At 51.4% G+C, this 20,433-nt stretch overlaps 2 non-coding genes across 2 annotated transcripts; both read left to right on the forward strand.

The window, feature by feature from the left end:
- Positions 1–17,497: 17,497 nt before the first annotated feature.
- On the forward strand, positions 17,498–19,336 carry LOC145654587 (18S ribosomal RNA). The gene has a single exon (XR_014120800.1). It is a non-coding gene; the product is annotated as an 18S ribosomal RNA (ribosomal RNA).
- Positions 19,337–20,218: 882 nt separating this feature from the next.
- LOC145654581 (5.8S ribosomal RNA) lies at positions 20,219–20,372 on the forward strand. The gene has a single exon (XR_014120794.1). It is a non-coding gene; the product is annotated as a 5.8S ribosomal RNA (ribosomal RNA).
- The last annotated feature ends 61 nt before the right edge of the window (positions 20,373–20,433 follow it).

Here is a 20,433-nt window from a genome sequence, read left to right on the forward strand (position 1 = left end):
ATGAATGTGTTTGAACTCTTGGGCCTGGAAGTCTATTTCTAGGCTTATATAAAGGGTCAAACATCTTGAAGTGTGCCCAGGCCCAGAGCTACTTTGCTGTGCATGACTGTGGTTGACCTCTGGGGCCTGGAAGTCTGGTAGTAGTAGTATGATTTAAAGACACAAAGTGATTGAAGTGTGCCCAGGCCCAGAGCTACTTTGCTGGGCATGAATGTGTTTGAACTCTTGGGCCTGGAAGTCTGGTAGTAGTAGTATGATTTAAAGGTACAAAGTGAATGAAGTGTGCCCAGGCCCAGAGCTACTTTGCTGTGCATGACTGTGTTTGACCTCTTGGCTCTGGAAGTCTATTTCTAGGCTTATATAAAGGGTCAAACTTCTTGAAGTGTGCCCAGGCCCAGAGCTACTTTGCTGGGCATGACTGTGTTTGACCTCTGGGGCCTGGAAGTCTGGTAGTAGTAGTATGATTTAAAGGCACAAAGTGATTGAAGTGTGCCCAGGCCCAGAGCTACTTTGCTGGGTATGATTCTGTGACCTCTTGGGTCTGGAAATGTGGTACTTTGAATGATTAAAAGAGTGAAACGGTCTGAAGTGTGCGCAGGTGTAAAGCAACCTTGCTAGGCATGAAGGTGTGACCTCCAGGGCCTGGAAGTCTGGTGGTAGTAGTAGTATGATTTAAAGGCACAAAGTGATTGAAGTGTGCCCAGGCCCAGAGCTACTTTGCTGGGCATGAATGTGTTTGACCTCTTGGGCCTGGAAGTCTGGTGGTAGTAGTAGTATGATTTAAAGGTACAAAGTGAATGAAGTGTGCCCAGGCCCAGAGCTACTTTGCTGTGCATGACTGTGTTTGAACTCTTGGGCCTGGAAGTCTATTTCTAGGCTTATATAAAGGGTCAAACATCTTGAAGTGTGCCCAGGCCCAGAGCTACTTTGCTGTGCATGACTGTGGTTGACCTCTTGGCCCTGGAAGTCTGGTGGTAGTAGTAGTATGATTTAAAGGCACAAAGTGAATGAAGTGTGCCCAGGCCCAGAGCTACTTTGCTGGGCATGAATGTGTTTGAACTCTTGGGCCTGGAAGTCTGGTAGTAGTAGTATGATTTAAAGGCACAAAGTGATTGAAGTGTGCCCAGGCCCAGAGCTACTTTGCTGGGCATGACTGTGTGACCTCTTGGGCCTGGAAGTCAGGTTGTAGTATTATTAAAAAAAAAAGGGTCAAACTGCATGGTCCGCCCAGGCCCAGAGCTACTTTGCTGGGTATGATTCTGTGACCTCTTGGGTCTGGAAATGTGGTACTTTGAATGATTAAAAGAGTGAAACGGTCTGAAGTGTGCGCAGGTGTAAAGCAACCTTGCTAGGCATGAAGGTGTGACCTCCAGGGCCTGGAAGTCTGGTGGTAGTAGTAGTATGATTTAAAGGCACAAAGTGATTGAAGTGTGCCCAGGCCCAGATCTACTTTGCTGGGCATGACTGTGTTTGACCTCTTGGGCCTGGAAGTCTGGTAGTAGTAGTAGTAGTAGTAGTAGTATGATTTAAAGGTACAAAGTGAATGAAGTGTGCCCAGGCCCAGAGCTACTTTGCTGGGCATGACTGTGTTTGACCTCTTGGGCCTGGAAGTCTATTTCTAGGCTTATATAAAGGGTCAAACTTCTTGAAGTGTGCCCAGGCCCAGAGCTACTTTGCTGTGTATGACTGTGTGACCTCTTGGCCCTGGAATTCTGGTGGTAGTAGTAGTATGATTTAAAGGCACAAAGTGAATGAAGTGTGCCCAGGCCCAGAGCTACTTTGCTGGGCATGACTGTGTTTGACCTCTTGGGCCTGGAAGTCTGGTAGTAGTAGTAGTAGTAGTAGTAGTAGTAGTAGTAGTAGTAGTATGATTTAAAGGTACAAAGTGAATGAAGTGTGCCCAGGCCCAGAGCTACTTTGCTGGGCATGACTGTGTTTGACCTCTTGGGCCTGGAAGTCTATTTCTAGGCTTATATAAAGGGTCAAACTTCTTGAAGTGTGCCCAGGCCCAGAGCTACTTTGCTGGGCATGACTGTGTTTGACCTCTGGGGCCTGGAAGTCTGGTGGTAGTAGTAGTAGTATGATTTAAAGGCACAAAGTGATTGAAGTGTGCCCAGGCCCAGAGCTACTTTGCTGGGCATGAATGTGTTTGAACTCTTGGGCCTGGAAGTCTGGTAGTAGTAGTATGATTTAAAGGTACAAAGTGAATGAAGTGTGCCCAGGCCCAGAGCTACTTTGCTGGGCATGACTGTGTTTGACCTCTTGGGCCTGGAAGTCTATTTCTAGGCTTATATAAAGGGTCAAACTTCTTGAAGTGTGCCCAGGCCCAGAGCTACTTTGCTGTGTATGACTGTGTGACCTCTTGGCCCTGGAATTCTGGTGGTAGTAGTAGTATGATTTAAAGGCACAAAGTGAATGAAGTGTGCCCAGGCCCAGAGCTACTTTGCTGGGCATGACTGTGTTTGACCTCTTGGGCCTGGAAGTCTGGTAGTAGTAGTAGTAGTAGTAGTAGTAGTAGTAGTAGTAGTATGATTTAAAGGTACAAAGTGAATGAAGTGTGCCCAGGCCCAGAGCTACTTTGCTGGGCATGACTGTGTTTGACCTCTTGGGCCTGGAAGTCTATTTCTAGGCTTATATAAAGGGTCAAACTTCTTGAAGTGTGCCCAGGCCCAGAGCTACTTTGCTGGGCATGACTGTGTTTGACCTCTTGGGTCTGGAAGTCTGGTGGTAGTAGTAGTAGTATGATTTAAAGGCACAAAGTGATTGAAGTGTGCCCAGGCCCAGAGCTACTTTGCTGGGCATGAATGTGTTTGAACTCTTGGGCCTGGAAGTCTGGTAGTAGTAGTATGATTTAAAGGCACAAAGTGATTGAAGTGTGCCCAGGCCCAGAGCTACTTTGCTGGGCATGACTGTGTTTGACCTCTTGGGCCTGGAAGTCTGGTGGTAGTAGTAGTATGATTTAAAGGCACAAAGTGATTGAAGTGTGCCCAGGCCCAGAGCTACTTTGCTGGGCATGAATGTGTTTGAACTCTTGGGCCTGGAAGTCTGGTAGTAGTAGTAGTAGTAGTAGTAGTAGTAGTAGTAGTAGTAGTAGTAGTATGATTTAAAGGTACAAAGTGAATGAAGTGTGCCCAGGCCCAGAGCTACTTTGCTGGGCATGACTGTGTTTGACGTCTTGGGCCTGGAAGTCTGGTAGTAGTAGTATGATTTAAAGGTACAAAGTGAATGAAGTGTGCCCAGGCCCAGAGCTACTTTGCTGGGCATGACTGTGTTTGACCTCTTGGCTCTGGAAGTCTATTTCTAGGCTTATATAAAGGGTCAAACTTCTTGAAGTGTGCCCAGGCCCAGAGCTACTTTGCTGGGCATGACTGTGTTTGACCTCTGGGGCCTGGAAGTCTGGTAGTAGTAGTATGATTTAAAGGCACAAAGTGATTGAAGTGTGCCCAGGCCCAGAGCTACTTTGCTGGGCATGAATGTGTTTGAACTCTTGGGCCTGGAAGTCTGGTAGTAGTAGTATGATTTAAAGGCACAAAGTGAATGAAGTGTGCCCAGGCCCAGAGCTACTTTGCTGGGCATGACTGTGTTTGACCTCTTGGCTCTGGAAGTCTATTTCTAGGCTTATATACAGGGTCAAACATCTTGAAGTGTGCCCAGGCCCAGAGCTACTTTGCTGGGCATGAATGTGTTTGAACTCTTGGGCCTGGAAGTCTGGTAGTAGTAGTATGATTTAAAGGCACAAAGTGATTGAAGTGTGCCCAGGCCCAGAGCTACTTTGCTGGGCATGACTGTGTTTGACCTCTTGGGCCTGGAAGTCTGGTAGTAGTAGTATGATTTAAAGGCACAAAGTGATTGAAGTGTGCCCAGGCCCAGAGCTACTTTGCTGGGCATGAATGTGTTTGACCTCTTGGGCCTGGAAGTCTGGTGGTAGTAGTAGTATGATTTAAAGGCACAAAGTGAATGAAGTGTGCCCAGGCCCAGAGCTACTTTGCTGTGCATGACTGTGTTTGACCTCTTGGCTCTGGAAGTCTATTTCTAGGCTTATATAAAGGGTCAAACTTCTTGAAGTGTGCCCAGGCCCAGAGCTACTTTGCTGGGCATGACTGTGTTTGACCTCTGGGGCCTGGAAGTCTGGTAGTAGTAGTATGATTTAAAGGCACAAAGTGATTGAAGTGTGCCCAGGCCCAGAGCTACTTTGCTGGGCATGAATGTGTTTGAACTCTTGGGCCTGGAAGTCTGGTAGTAGTAGTATGATTTAAAGGCACAAAGTGAATGAAGTGTGCCCAGGCCCAGAGCTACTTTGCTGGGCATGACTGTGTTTGACCTCTTGGCTCTGGAAGTCTATTTCTAGGCTTATATACAGGGTCAAACATCTTGAAGTGTGCCCAGGCCCAGAGCTACTTTGCTGGGCATGAATGTGTTTGAACTCTTGGGCCTGGAAGTCTGGTAGTAGTAGTATGATTTAAAGGCACAAAGTGATTGAAGTGTGCCCAGGCCCAGAGCTACTTTGCTGGGCATGACTGTGTTTGACCTCTTGGCTCTGGAAGTCTATTTCTAGGCTTATATAAAGGGTCAAACATCTTGAAGTGTGCCCAGGCCCAGAGCTACTTTGCTGGGCATGAATGTGTTTGAACTTTTGGGCCTGGAAGTCTGGTAGTAGTAGTATGATTTAAAGGCACAAAGTGATTGAAGTGTGCCCAGGCCCAGAGCTACTTTGCTGGGCATGACTGTGTTTGACCTCTTGGGCCTGGAAGTCTGGTGGTAGTAGTAGTATGATTTAAAGGCACAAAGTGATTGAAGTGTGCCCAGGCCCAGAGCTACTTTGCTGGGCATGAATGTGTTTGAACTCTTGGGCCTGGAAGTCTATTTCTAGGCTTATATAAAGGGTCAAACATCTTGAAGTGTGCCCAGGCCCAGAGCTACTTTGCTGTGCATGACTGTGGTTGACCTCTTGGCCCTGGAAGTCTGGTGGTAGTAGTAGTATGATTTAAAGGCACAAAGTGAATGAAGTGTGCCCAGGCCCAGAGCTACTTTGCTGGGCATGAATGTGTTTGAACTCTTGGGCCTGGAAGTCTGGTAGTAGTAGTATGATTTAAAGGCACAAAGTGATTGAAGTGTGCCCAGGCCCAGAGCTACTTTGCTGGGCATGACTGTGTTTGACCTCTTGGGCCTGGAAGTCTGGTGGTAGTAGTAGTATGATTTAAAGGCACAAAGTGAATGAAGTGTGCCCAGGCCCAGAGCTACTTTGCTGGGCATGAATGTGTTTGAACTCTTGGGCCTGGAAGTCTGGTAGTAGTAGTAGTAGTAGTAGTAGTAGTAGTAGTAGTAGTAGTAGTATGATTTAAAGGTACAAAGTGAATGAAGTGTGCCCAGGCCCACAGCTACTTTGCTGGGCATGACTGTGTTTGACCTCTTGGGCCTGAAAGTCTATTTCTAGGCTTATATAAAGGGTCAAACTTCTTGAAGTGTGCCCAGGCCCAGATCTACTTTGCTGGGCATGACTGTGTTTGACCTCTTGGGCCTGGAAGTCTGGTAGTAGTAGTAGTAGTAGTAGTAGTAGTATGATTTAAAGGTACAAAGTGAATGAAGTGTGCCCAGGCCCAGAGCTACTTTGCTGGGCATGACTGTGTTTGACCTCTTGGGCCTGGAAGTCTATTTCTAGGCTTATATAAAGGGTCAAACTTCTTGAAGTGTGCCCAGGCCCAGAGCTACTTTGCTGTGTATGACTGTGTGACCTCTTGGCCCTGGAATTCTGGTGGTAGTAGTAGTATGATTTAAAGGCACAAAGTGAATGAAGTGTGCCCAGGCCCAGAGCTACTTTGCTGGGCATGACTGTGTTTGACCTCTTGGGCCTGGAAGTCTGGTAGTAGTAGTAGTAGTAGTAGTAGTAGTAGTAGTAGTAGTAGTATGATTTAAAGGTACAAAGTGAATGAAGTGTGCCCAGGCCCAGAGCTACTTTGCTGGGCATGACTGTGTTTGACGTCTTGGGCCTGGAAGTCTGGTAGTAGTAGTATGATTTAAAGGTACAAAGTGAATGAAGTGTGCCCAGGCCCAGAGCTACTTTGCTGGGCATGACTGTGTTTGACCTCTTGGCTCTGGAAGTCTATTTCTAGGCTTATATAAAGGGTCAAACTTCTTGAAGTGTGCCCAGGCCCAGAGCTACTTTGCTGGGCATGACTGTGTTTGACCTCTGGGGCCTGGAAGTCTGGTAGTAGTAGTATGATTTAAAGGCACAAAGTGATTGAAGTGTGCCCAGGCCCAGAGCTACTTTGCTGGGCATGACTGTGTTTGACCTCTTGGGCCTGGAAGTCTGGTAGTAGTAGTAGTAGTAGTAGTAGTAGTAGTAGTAGTAGTATGATTTAAAGGTACAAAGTGAATGAAGTGTGCCCAGGCCCAGAGCTACTTTGCTGGGCATGACTGTGTTTGACGTCTTGGGCCTGGAAGTCTGGTAGTAGTAGTATGATTTAAAGGTACAAAGTGAATGAAGTGTGCCCAGGCCCAGAGCTACTTTGCTGGGCATGACTGTGTTTGACCTCTTGGCTCTGGAAGTCTATTTCTAGGCTTATATAAAGGGTCAAACTTCTTGAAGTGTGCCCAGGCCCAGAGCTACTTTGCTGGGCATGACTGTGTTTGACCTCTGGGGCCTGGAAGTCTGGTAGTAGTAGTATGATTTAAAGGCACAAAGTGATTGAAGTGTGCCCAGGCCCAGAGCTACTTTGCTGGGCATGAATGTGTTTGAACTCTTGGGCCTGGAAGTCTATTTCTAGGCTTATATAAAGGGTCAAACTTCTTGAAGTGTGCCCAGGCCCAGAGCTACTTTGCTGGGCATGACTGTGTTTGACCTCTTGGGCCTGGAAGTCTGGTAGTAGTAGTAGTAGTAGTAGTAGTAGTAGTAGTAGTAGTAGTAGTATGATTTAAAGGTACAAAGTGAATGAAGTGTGCCCAGGCCCACAGCTACTTTGCTGGGCATGACTGTGTTTGACCTCTTGGGCCTGAAAGTCTATTTCTAGGCTTATATAAAGGGTCAAACTTCTTGAAGTGTGCCCAGGCCCAGAGCTACTTTGCTGGGCATGACTGTGTTTGACCTCTGGGGCCTGGAAGTCTGGTAGTAGTAGTATGATTTAAAGACACAAAGTGATTGAAGTGTGCCCAGGCCCAGAGCTACTTTGCTGGGCATGAATGTGTTTGAACTCTTGGGCCTGGAAGTCTGGTAGTAGTAGTATGATTTAAAGGTACAAAGTGAATGAAGTGTGCCCAGGCCCAGAGCTACTTTGCTGTGCATGACTGTGTTTGACCTCTTGGCTCTGGAAGTCTATTTCTAGGCTTATATAAAGGGTCAAACTTCTTGAAGTGTGCCCAGGCCCAGAGCTACTTTGCTGGGCATGACTGTGTTTGACCTCTGGGGCCTGGAAGTCTGGTAGTAGTAGTATGATTTAAAGGCACAAAGTGATTGAAGTGTGCCCAGGCCCAGAGCTACTTTGCTGGGCATGATTCTGTGACCTCTTGGGTCTGGAAATGTGGTACTTTGAAGGATTAAAAGAGTGAAACGGTCTGAAGTGTGCGCAGGTGTAAAGCAACCTTGCTAGGCATGAAGGTGTGACCTCCAGGGCCTGGAAGTCTGGTGGTAGTAGTAGTATGATTTAAAGGCACAAAGTGATTGAAGTGTGCCCAGGCCCAGAGCTACTTTGCTGGGCATGACTGTGTTTGACCTCTTGGGCCTGGAAGTCTGGTGGTAGTAGTAGTATGATTTAAAGGCACAAAGTGATTGAAGTGTGCCCAGGCCCAGAGCTACTTTGCTGGGCATGACTGTGTTTGACCTCTTGGCTCTGGAAGTCTATTTCTAGGCTTATATAAAGGGTCAAACTTCTTGAAGTGTGCCCAGGCCCAGAGCTACTTTGCTGGGCATGACTGTGTTTGACCTCTGGGGCCTGGAAGTCTGGTAGTAGTAGTATGATTTAAAGGCACAAAGTGATTGAAGTGTGCCCAGGCCCAGAGCTACTTTGCTGGGCATGAATGTGTTTGAACTCTTGGGCCTGGAAGTCTATTTCTAGGCTTATATAAAGGGTCAAACTTCTTGAAGTGTGCCCAGGCCCAGAGCTACTTTGCTGGGCATGACTGTGTTTGACCTCTTGGGCCTGGAAGTCTGGTAGTAGTAGTAGTAGTAGTAGTAGTAGTAGTAGTAGTAGTAGTAGTATGATTTAAAGGTACAAAGTGAATGAAGTGTGCCCAGGCCCACAGCTACTTTGCTGGGCATGACTGTGTTTGACCTCTTGGGCCTGAAAGTCTATTTCTAGGCTTATATAAAGGGTCAAACTTCTTGAAGTGTGCCCAGGCCCAGAGCTACTTTGCTGGGCATGACTGTGTTTGACCTCTGGGGCCTGGAAGTCTGGTAGTAGTAGTATGATTTAAAGACACAAAGTGATTGAAGTGTGCCCAGGCCCAGAGCTACTTTGCTGGGCATGAATGTGTTTGAACTCTTGGGCCTGGAAGTCTGGTAGTAGTAGTATGATTTAAAGGTACAAAGTGAATGAAGTGTGCCCAGGCCCAGAGCTACTTTGCTGTGCATGACTGTGTTTGACCTCTTGGCTCTGGAAGTCTATTTCTAGGCTTATATAAAGGGTCAAACTTCTTGAAGTGTGCCCAGGCCCAGAGCTACTTTGCTGGGCATGACTGTGTTTGACCTCTGGGGCCTGGAAGTCTGGTAGTAGTAGTATGATTTAAAGGCACAAAGTGATTGAAGTGTGCCCAGGCCCAGAGCTACTTTGCTGGGCATGACTGTGTTTGACCTCTTGGGCCTGGAAGTCTGGTGGTAGTAGTAGTATGATTTAAAGGCACAAAGTGAATGAAGTGTGCCCAGGCCCAGAGCTACTTTGCTGGGCATGAATGTGTTTGAACTCTTGGGCCTGGAAGTCTGGTAGTAGTAGTAGTAGTAGTAGTAGTAGTAGTAGTAGTAGTAGTAGTAGTAGTATGATTTAAAGGTACAAAGTGAATGAAGTGTGCCCAGGCCCACAGCTACTTTGCTGGGCATGACTGTGTTTGACCTCTTGGGCCTGAAAGTCTATTTCTAGGCTTATATAAAGGGTCAAACTTCTTGAAGTGTGCCCAGGCCCAGATCTACTTTGCTGGGCATGACTGTGTTTGACCTCTTGGGCCTGGAAGTCTGGTAGTAGTAGTAGTAGTAGTAGTAGTAGTATGATTTAAAGGTACAAAGTGAATGAAGTGTGCCCAGGCCCAGAGCTACTTTGCTGGGCATGACTGTGTTTGACCTCTTGGGCCTGGAAGTCTATTTCTAGGCTTATATAAAGGGTCAAACTTCTTGAAGTGTGCCCAGGCCCAGAGCTACTTTGCTGTGTATGACTGTGTGACCTCTTGGCCCTGGAATTCTGGTGGTAGTAGTAGTATGATTTAAAGGCACAAAGTGAATGAAGTGTGCCCAGGCCCAGAGCTACTTTGCTGGGCATGACTGTGTTTGACCTCTTGGGCCTGGAAGTCTGGTAGTAGTAGTAGTAGTAGTAGTAGTAGTAGTAGTAGTAGTAGTATGATTTAAAGGTACAAAGTGAATGAAGTGTGCCCAGGCCCAGAGCTACTTTGCTGGGCATGACTGTGTTTGACGTCTTGGGCCTGGAAGTCTGGTAGTAGTAGTATGATTTAAAGGTACAAAGTGAATGAAGTGTGCCCAGGCCCAGAGCTACTTTGCTGGGCATGACTGTGTTTGACCTCTTGGCTCTGGAAGTCTATTTCTAGGCTTATATAAAGGGTCAAACTTCTTGAAGTGTGCCCAGGCCCAGAGCTACTTTGCTGGGCATGACTGTGTTTGACCTCTGGGGCCTGGAAGTCTGGTAGTAGTAGTATGATTTAAAGGCACAAAGTGATTGAAGTGTGCCCAGGCCCAGAGCTACTTTGCTGGGCATGACTGTGTTTGACCTCTTGGGCCTGGAAGTCTGGTAGTAGTAGTAGTAGTAGTAGTAGTAGTAGTAGTAGTAGTATGATTTAAAGGTACAAAGTGAATGAAGTGTGCCCAGGCCCAGAGCTACTTTGCTGGGCATGACTGTGTTTGACGTCTTGGGCCTGGAAGTCTGGTAGTAGTAGTATGATTTAAAGGTACAAAGTGAATGAAGTGTGCCCAGGCCCAGAGCTACTTTGCTGGGCATGACTGTGTTTGACCTCTTGGCTCTGGAAGTCTATTTCTAGGCTTATATAAAGGGTCAAACTTCTTGAAGTGTGCCCAGGCCCAGAGCTACTTTGCTGGGCATGACTGTGTTTGACCTCTGGGGCCTGGAAGTCTGGTAGTAGTAGTATGATTTAAAGGCACAAAGTGATTGAAGTGTGCCCAGGCCCAGAGCTACTTTGCTGGGCATGAATGTGTTTGAACTCTTGGGCCTGGAAGTCTATTTCTAGGCTTATATAAAGGGTCAAACTTCTTGAAGTGTGCCCAGGCCCAGAGCTACTTTGCTGGGCATGACTGTGTTTGACCTCTTGGGCCTGGAAGTCTGGTAGTAGTAGTAGTAGTAGTAGTAGTAGTAGTAGTAGTAGTAGTAGTAGTATGATTTAAAGGTACAAAGTGAATGAAGTGTGCCCAGGCCCACAGCTACTTTGCTGGGCATGACTGTGTTTGACCTCTTGGGCCTGAAAGTCTATTTCTAGGCTTATATAAAGGGTCAAACTTCTTGAAGTGTGCCCAGGCCCAGAGCTACTTTGCTGGGCATGACTGTGTTTGACCTCTGGGGCCTGGAAGTCTGGTAGTAGTAGTATGATTTAAAGACACAAAGTGATTGAAGTGTGCCCAGGCCCAGAGCTACTTTGCTGGGCATGAATGTGTTTGAACTCTTGGGCCTGGAAGTCTGGTAGTAGTAGTATGATTTAAAGGTACAAAGTGAATGAAGTGTGCCCAGGCCCAGAGCTACTTTGCTGTGCATGACTGTGTTTGACCTCTTGGCTCTGGAAGTCTATTTCTAGGCTTATATAAAGGGTCAAACTTCTTGAAGTGTGCCCAGGCCCAGAGCTACTTTGCTGGGCATGACTGTGTTTGACCTCTGGGGCCTGGAAGTCTGGTAGTAGTAGTATGATTTAAAGGCACAAAGTGATTGAAGTGTGCCCAGGCCCAGAGCTACTTTGCTGGGCATGATTCTGTGACCTCTTGGGTCTGGAAATGTGGTACTTTGAAGGATTAAAAGAGTGAAACGGTCTGAAGTGTGCGCAGGTGTAAAGCAACCTTGCTAGGCATGAAGGTGTGACCTCCAGGGCCTGGAAGTCTGGTGGTAGTAGTAGTATGATTTAAAGGCACAAAGTGATTGAAGTGTGCCCAGGCCCAGAGCTACTTTGCTGGGCATGACTGTGTTTGACCTCTTGGGCCTGGAAGTCTGGTGGTAGTAGTAGTATGATTTAAAGGCACAAAGTGATTGAAGTGTGCCCAGGCCCAGAGCTACTTTGCTGGGCATGACTGTGTTTGACCTCTTGGCTCTGGAAGTCTATTTCTAGGCTTATATAAAGGGTCAAACTTCTTGAAGTGTGCCCAGGCCCAGAGCTACTTTGCTGGGCATGACTGTGTTTGACCTCTGGGGCCTGGAAGTCTGGTAGTAGTAGTATGATTTAAAGGCACAAAGTGATTGAAGTGTGCCCAGGCCCAGAGCTACTTTGCTGGGCATGAATGTGTTTGAACTCTTGGGCCTGGAAGTCTATTTCTAGGCTTATATAAAGGGTCAAACTTCTTGAAGTGTGCCCAGGCCCAGAGCTACTTTGCTGGGCATGACTGTGTTTGACCTCTTGGGCCTGGAAGTCTGGTAGTAGTAGTAGTAGTAGTAGTAGTAGTAGTAGTAGTAGTAGTAGTATGATTTAAAGGTACAAAGTGAATGAAGTGTGCCCAGGCCCACAGCTACTTTGCTGGGCATGACTGTGTTTGACCTCTTGGGCCTGAAAGTCTATTTCTAGGCTTATATAAAGGGTCAAACTTCTTGAAGTGTGCCCAGGCCCAGAGCTACTTTGCTGGGCATGACTGTGTTTGACCTCTGGGGCCTGGAAGTCTGGTAGTAGTAGTATGATTTAAAGACACAAAGTGATTGAAGTGTGCCCAGGCCCAGAGCTACTTTGCTGGGCATGAATGTGTTTGAACTCTTGGGCCTGGAAGTCTGGTAGTAGTAGTATGATTTAAAGGTACAAAGTGAATGAAGTGTGCCCAGGCCCAGAGCTACTTTGCTGTGCATGACTGTGTTTGACCTCTTGGCTCTGGAAGTCTATTTCTAGGCTTATATAAAGGGTCAAACTTCTTGAAGTGTGCCCAGGCCCAGAGCTACTTTGCTGGGCATGACTGTGTTTGACCTCTGGGGCCTGGAAGTCTGGTAGTAGTAGTATGATTTAAAGGCACAAAGTGATTGAAGTGTGCCCAGGCCCAGAGCTACTTTGCTGGGCATGATTCTGTGACCTCTTGGGTCTGGAAATGTGGTACTTTGAAGGATTAAAAGAGTGAAACGGTCTGAAGTGTGCGCAGGTGTAAAGCAACCTTGCTAGGCATGAAGGTGTGACCTCCAGGGCCTGGAAGTCTGGTGGTAGTAGTAGTATGATTTAAAGGCACAAAGTGATTGAAGTGTGCCCAGGCCCAGAGCTACTTTGCTGTGCATGACTGTGGTTGACCTCTTGGCCCTGGAAGTCTGGTGGTAGTAGTAGTATGATTTAAAGGCACAAAGTGAATGAAGTGTGCCCAGGCCCAGAGCTACTTTGCTGGGCATGAATGTGTTTGAACTCTTGGGCCTGGAAGTCTGGTAGTAGTAGTAGTAGTAGTAGTAGTAGTAGTAGTAGTATGATTTAAAGGCACAAAGTGCTTGAAGTGTGCCCAGGCCCAGAGCTACTTTGCTGTGCATGACTGTGTTTGACCTCTTGGCTCTGGAAGTCTATTTCTAGGCTTATATAAAGGGTCAAACTTCTTGAAGTGTGCCCAGGCCCAGAGCTACTTTGCTGTGTATGACTGTGTGACCTCTTGGCCCTGGAATTCTGGTGGTAGTAGTAGTATGATTTAAAGGCACAAAGTGAATGAAGTGTGCCCAGGCCCAGAGCTACTTTGCTGGGCATGACTGTGTTTGACCTCTTGGGCCTGGAAGTCTGGTAGTAGTAGTATGATTTAAAGGCACAAAGTGATTGAAGTGTGCCCAGGCCCAGAGCTACTTTGCTGGGCATGAATGTGTTTGAACTCTTGGGCCTGGAAGTCTATTTCTAGGCTTATATAAAGGGACAAACTTCTTGAAGTGTGCCCAGGCCCAGAGCTACTTTGCTGTGTATGACTGTGTGACCTCTTGGCCCTGGAATTCTGGTGGTAGTAGTAGTAGTAGTAGTATGATTTAAAGGTACAAAGTGAATGAAGTGTGCCCAGGCCCAGAGCCAGGCCTGGGCAGCAGGGGGCGCTCCTGGCCATGCCCAGCGAGTTTCGTGCGAATCGGACCTGGTCCGGAAGAGATACGAAGGGAAAACTCATTACTCGTCGGGGTGGCACATCCAGGCTCTCGACCCTCCCAAAGCGTCCGACCAGGGTGCACCCTGCCGGGCATGGTTAGCCGCCAGCCCCCTTCCTGGAGGTCTGGTTGGCACGGGGTTTTGATTTATCGGTTTCATATCTCTGGGCTCCTTGGGAGCAGAAAGTCGGTTGAGGGCCCTTTGGAAAGAGCCGGGGCTGCCGTTTAACGCTGTCCAAGCGGCAGGCGAAGCGCACCCACCGTTTTTACGCTATGATTTTTTAAAACCGCCGGGGCGGCAAACACAGGGCCGGTCGGGTTTGAAGACGAATATCTCTTCGGCCCTTGGGAGGAGAGAAGCAGCGCGGGTCACCTTTGAACGCGCTCGCTGCCAGGAACGTCTGGCGTAAAAGTTTCGTGGGAATCGGACGTTCCTAGGCTGAGAAGCGAGCGCCCGCCCTCGGGCGGTCGGGGGCCCCTTTCTCATTCCCCGTCTGGGCTAAAAATACGAGGTCGGACCCGATGGACTCGGGAGACTGGAGAGTACCAGGGAGACCCTGGAAGCAGGCGACCCGACCCACGCTTCGCTGTCTCCTCGGCCCTCGGGAGTAGAAGCGCGGGGACGGTGGCGTGGGCAGCAGGGGGCGCTCCTGGCCATGCCCAGCGAGTTTCGTGCGAATCGGACCTGGTCCGGAAGAGATACGAAGGGAAAACTCATTACTCGTCGGGGTGGCACATCCAGGCTCTCGACCCTCCCAAAGCGTCCGACCAGGGTGCACCCTGCCGGGCATGGTTAGCCGCCAGCCCCCTTCCTGGAGGTCTGGTTGGCACGGGGTTTTGATTTTTCGGTTTCATATCTCTGGGCTCCTTGGGAGCAGAAAGTCGGTTGAGGGCCCTTTGGAAAGAGCCGGGGCTGCCGTTTAACGCTGTCCAAGCGGCAGGCGAAGCGCACCCACCGTTTTTACGCTATGATTTTTTAAAACCGCCGGGGCGGCAAACACAGGGCCGGTCGGGTTTGAAGACGAATATCTCTTCGGCCCTTGGGAGGAGAGAAGCAGCGCGGGTCACCTTTGAACGCGCTCGCTGCCAGGAACGTCTGGCGTAAAAGTTTCGTGGGAATCGGACGTTCCTAGGCTGAGAAGCGAGCGCCCGCCCTCGGGCGGTCGGGGGCCCCTTTCTCATTCCCCGTCTGGGCTAAAAATACGAGGTCGGACCCGATGGACTCGGGAGACTGGAGAGTACCAGGGAGACCCTGGAAGCAGGCGACCCGACCCACGCTTCGCTGTCTCCTCGGCCCTCGGGAGTAGAAGCGCGGGGACGGTGGCGTGGGCAGCAGGGGGCGCTCCTGGCCATGCCCAGCGAGTTTCGTGCGAATCGGACCTGGTCCGGAAGAGATACGAAGGGAAAACTCATTACTCGTCGGGGTGGCACATCCAGGCTCTCGACCCTCCCAAAGCGTCCGACCAGGGTGCACCCTGCCGGGCATGGTTAGCCGCCAGCCCCCTTCCTGGAGGTCTGGTTGGCACGGGGTTTTGATTTATCGGTTTCATATCTCTGGGCTCCTTGGGAGCAGAAAGTCGGTTGAGGGCCCTTTGGAAAGAGCCGGGGCTGCCGTTTAACGCTGTCCAAGCGGCAGGCGAAGCGCACCCACCGTTTTTACGCTATGATTTTTTAAAACCGCCGGGGCGGCAAACACAGGGCCGGTCGGGTTTGAAGACGAATATCTCTTCGGCCCTTGGGAGGAGAGAAGCAGCGCGGGTCACCTTTGAACGCGCTCGCTGCCAGGAACGTCTGGCGTAAAAGTTTCGTGGGAATCGGACGTTCCTAGGCTGAGAAGCGAGCGCCCGCCCTCGGGTGGTCGGGGGCCCCTTTCTCATTCCCCGTCTGGGCTAAAAATACGAGGTCGGACCCGATGGACTCGGGAGACTGGAGAGTACCAGGGAGACCCTGGAAGCAGGCGACCCGACCCACGCTTCGCTGTCTCCTCGGCCCTCGGGAGTAGAAGCGCGGGGACGGTGGCGTGGGCAGCAGGGGGCGCTCCTGGCCATGCCCAGCGAGTTTCGTGCGAATCGGACCTGGTCCGGAAGAGATACGAAGGGAAAACTCATTACTCGTCGGGGTGGCACATCCAGGCTCTCGACCCTCCCAAAGTGTCCGACCAGGGTGCACCCTGCCGGGCTAAGAGAACAGCCAGGTGAACCCTGGAGGTTCCGAACTCCAGACCCCTGGACCCGACGGCTCAGTCCGCCTCAGGTGCACTACAGAGGTCCTCGGGCTGTCCCTGAGTGCATTAAAACGGAAATCAGAATTACTCCCCCGGGTGGCACTTCCAGGCTCTCGACCCTCCCAAAGTGTCCGACCAGGGTGCACCCTGCTGGGCATGGTTAGCCGCCAGCCCCCTTCCTGGAGGTCTGGTTGGCACGGGGTTTTGCAAATAGGTCCCGTCGGGTATATGGGAGAGCAAAGAGAATCAATGGGGTCCAAGCACTAAATTCATCCAGTGGCGTTCTCTGGAAGCCCAAGGGGAGTCCGAGGGGTGTTCGGCCGGCAAGGGGAGCTCTCCCTCGGACACATGATCAAACGCCTGTCCCCTACCGGAAAGTGGTGTGCTCTGGATGCCCCCCCCCCCCCCATCCCCCGAGGGGGGTGCTTATCCCGCGAGGGGAGCCCTCCTCGGGTTAAGTGAACCATCATGCCGATTCCCCTATGGAAGTGGGCACATCCAGGCACACAGTCTGCTTTGCTCTCCCCGACCCGAGTGCGTCTGTTGGGCTGAGTGTACGCCCAGGCAACTGGATCCAATGGCTCAGTCCGCCGCAGCGTGCTTCGACGATGGGTCGTACAGCCATGCCACCAGGGTGGGCGTGTTTGTAAATGTACCAGTGGATTCTCGTCGGCCTGCCACATCCATGGTATCGACCCACCAGGCCTGTCCGACCAGGGGTTGACCCTGGACGGGCACGGTCTGTGGTTTGGCCCTTGTCCTAGATGAAATCGGGCACGGGGTTTTCTGGCCAGGTACCATCGGGTTACTGGGAGAGCGGCTTCGGTCTCCAGGTGAGACCAATGGTGAAGCAGCACGAGGCAATGGAGAGCATGCAAAGCGATGGGGAAGCCATGCACGGCAATGGCCACGAAAAAAAAAAAAAAATCACCACGGAAGGAACGTGAAGAACAAGGAGGAGTGTAGTGACACTGCCCAAAGCTGCCCGGTGTTGCAGGGGTCTATTGGTGTGTTGCTTCCTTGTTTGGTAGAGTGGAGTACCAGACCCGCCAGGGGTAGGCAAACCATTCCCCCTACGGTAAGTGAGGAGCCAGCCATTTGACGAGCGGGTGTCCACGTGTACGGGTGCGAGCGCTATCCCCCCACACGGGGTTAGGCCACGGCCTTAGGTGGACGTCTGCCGACCAGCCCCGGCTGATCCAGAACTTCTGATGTGGAGAGCGGTTTTGACAGATCCTCCCTGGTTCTAGCGGGTCAAGCCTCTGATGGGGGGTGGGGGTTATTTGTAACCCATCCCAGAACTCTCTGGGGGAGACTCAGACGGCCAGTCTGTCTACTCAGTTGTCCTATACTGGTGTCTGTGGTTTGGGAGGAAGGGAGTGCCCTGCTTTGTTGGCCTCCTCTTCAAACCTACCTGGGCCCACGAATCACTCTTCTTGGTTACATCACGAAACGTAGGTTGAGCGAGGCTAGGGGGGAGGGAATTCGACGAGGTCTTTCCCTTGTCCCCCCACCAGCGGCCCACGAAAATCAAAACGGCGTGAAGAGAGGGAACGCCGAAAGCACCTGGAGTCGGCCGTCCGCACCTCCGGAGGAGGTGGACGGGGTACGGTGCGGGCATGACCGGATGGGACAGCTTTGCATCAAGGTGAGAGGTCGGCGTCCGAAGGCCAGAGGGCGGTGCGCGAGCACGTTTACACTGGCCGCGGAAGCTGTCCTGGGTAGCCCTGTATGGCGTCTGGACCTGACGGCGCACGCACTTACAACCCGCTGCTTCCTAGCCCCCGGAAGGGGAGGCGGATGTCACTCGTGGTTCATCCCAGACCACGGTGCAAACTACCTGGTTGATCCTGCCAGTAACATATGCTTGTCTCAAAGATTAAGCCATGCAGGTCTAAGTGCACACGGCCGGTACAGTGAAACTGCGAATGGCTCATTAAATCAGTTATGGTTCCTTTGATCGCTCCACACGTTACTCGGATAACTGTGGTAATTCTAGAGCTAATACATGCAAACGAGCGCTGACCCTTCGGGGGATGCGTGCATTTATCAGACCCAAAACCCATCCGGGGGGCTCGGGCCCCCCGGCCGCTTTGGTGACTCTAGATAACCTCGGGCCGATCGCGCGCCCTCCGCGGCGGCGACGTCTCATTCGAATGTCTGCCCTATCAACTTTCGATGGTACCATAGTCGGCTACCATGGTGACCACGGGTAACGGGGAATCAGGGTTCGATTCCGGAGAGGGAGCCTGAGAAACGGCTACCACATCCAAGGAAGGCAGCAGGCGCGCAAATTACCCATTCCCGACACGGGGAGGTAGTGACGAAAAATAACGATACAGGTCTCTTTCGAGGCCCTGTAATCGGAATGAGCGTATCCTAAACCCATGGGTGAGGACCCATTGGAGGGCAAGTCTGGTGCCAGCAGCCGCGGTAATTCCAGCTCCAATAGCGTATATTAAAGTTGCTGCAGTTAAAAAGCTCGTAGTTGGATGTCGGGAGTGGGCTGGCGGTCCGCCGCGAGGCGTGCCACCGCCTGTCTCAGACCCTGTCTCCCGGTGCCCCCCGGATGCCCTTGGCTGGGTGTCCGGACGGGGCTCGGAGCGTTTACTTTGAAAAAATTAGAGTGTTCAAAGCGGGCCCGCTTCTCGCCTGAATACCTGAGCTAGGAATAATGGAATAGGACTCCGGTTCTATTTTGTGGGTTTCCTGAACCAGGGCCATGATTAAGAGGGACGGCCGGGGGCATTCGTATTGCGCCGCTAGAGGTGAAATTCTTGGACCGGCGCAAGACGGACGAAAGCGAAAGCATTTGCCAAGAATGTTTTCATTAATCAAGAACGAAAGTCGGAGGTTCGAAGACGATCAGATACCGTCGTAGTTCCGACCGTAAACTATGCCGACCCGCGATCCGGCGGCGTTATTCCCATGACCCGCCGGGCAGCGTGAGGGAAACCACGAGTCTGTGGGTTCCGGGGGGAGTATGGTTGCAAAGCTGAAACTTAAAGGAATTGACGGAAGGGCACCACCAGGAGTGGAGCCTGCGGCTTAATTTGACTCAACACGGGAAACCTCACCCGGCCCGGACACGGAAAGGATTGACAGATTGATAGCTCTTTCTCGATTCTGTGGGTGGTGGTGCATGGCCGTTCTTAGTTGGTGGAGCGATTTGTCTGGTTAATTCCGATAACGAACGAGACTCCGGCATGCTAAATAGTTACGCGGCCCTCCGCGGTCGGCGTCAAACTTCTTAGAGGGACAAGTGGCGTTCAGCCACGCGAGATGGAGCAATAACAGGTCTGTGATGCCCTTAGATGTCCGGGGCTGCACGCGCGCCACAATGGTTGGATCAGCGTGTGCCTACCCTACACCGAGAGGTGCGGGTAATCCGCTGAACCCCATTCGTGATGGGGACTGGGGATTGCAATTATTCCCCATGAACGAGGAATTCCCAGTAAGCGCGGGTCATAAGCTCGCGTTGATTAAGTCCCTGCCCTTTGTACACACCGCCCGTCGCTACTACCGATCGGATGGTTTAGTGAGGTCCTCGGATCGGCCCCGCCGGGGCTCCTCGCGGGCCTTGGCGGAGCGCCGAGAAGTCGATCAAACTTGACTATCTAGAGGAAGTAAAAGTCGTAACAAGGTTTTCGTAGGTGAACCTGCGAAAGGATCATTAACGGGTAACGCTGTCCGGCGTGCCTCCTCTCCCGACCCCCTCGACTTCGCCGTCCCCCCGCGTCGGGGCCCAGGGTCGAAAGGGTCTTCGGGGTTGCTGTTACACGTGGTCGCTTGCAGGTCAGGCTGGACAGAAGGCATAAAGGAGGAGCCTAGTCCCTCCCACCCCTTCCTCGTCCTCCGCCTCTTCCTCCGCGTCGTCCTTCAGCACCCCCCCCCCGCAGGCCCCGGTATTCTCTGGGTTCCAGCGCGAGAGACGCGTCGTTCAAAAAACTCGGCGTCCCCGCTCGTCGGGCGAAGGCCGGTTTCCCCTCACCTTGCCGGCAGGAGAAGCGCCTGCGAGTCGAGCGGGTCGTACGGGTCCGTCCCGCGCCCTCCCTCTCGCTCGCACGGCCGCTGCCTCCGTCCACCGCGAGGGGTTTTCCTATTTTGTTGTCCTTGTCATTCATCCCCGTCCCCTTGCTCGCTGACGAGCGGACTTTCCGGGGGGGGTTGCGAGCGCTGCTCCTCGTGGGGCAGGCCATGGCCCTTCCTGTGTTCGTCCGCCCACCGGCGTCCTGGGGCGTGGTGGTGGTGGGTGGCGCAGCCGGTTCCCCTGCTTCTCTCTCTCAGAAAGGAGTCTCAGGGGGACCCCCGGCAGGTACCTAGGGCTTGGCCCACGCTACGTGAGTTCCACCCCTTTCGAGGGGTCGGACGGGGCGGGCGCGGAGGGCCGCGGTTCAAAGACTGACTCGTCTGCCACGTGGGGCGTGTGGGCAAAGCGCAACCCCGCGCCCGTTTCAACACTCGCAGACGGGGGCGCCTGACCGGTTGGTGAAACCTTTTAAACCTGTCTTTGTAGTCGTGGTGAAAGACCTAAACTGAGCCTGAAATAAAAGAGTACAACTCTTAGCGGTGGATCACTTGGCTCGTGCGTCGATGAAGAACGCAGCCAGCTGCGAGAACTAATGTGAATTGCAGGACACATTGATCATCGACATTTCGAACGCACATTGCGGCCCCGGGTCCATCCCGGGGCTACGCCTGTCTGAGGGTCGCTATTCCTATCTGTCGGACCTGCCTTCTCAGGCGGGACCGCGGTTGGAGGTTCGTAGGTGG

The sequence above is a fragment of the Electrophorus electricus genome, unplaced genomic scaffold (genome assembly GCF_041902795.1).
Source record: "Electrophorus electricus isolate QZ-2024a unplaced genomic scaffold, ASM4190279v1 Scaffold135, whole genome shotgun sequence".
NCBI lineage: Eukaryota > Metazoa > Chordata > Actinopteri > Gymnotiformes > Gymnotidae > Electrophorus > Electrophorus electricus.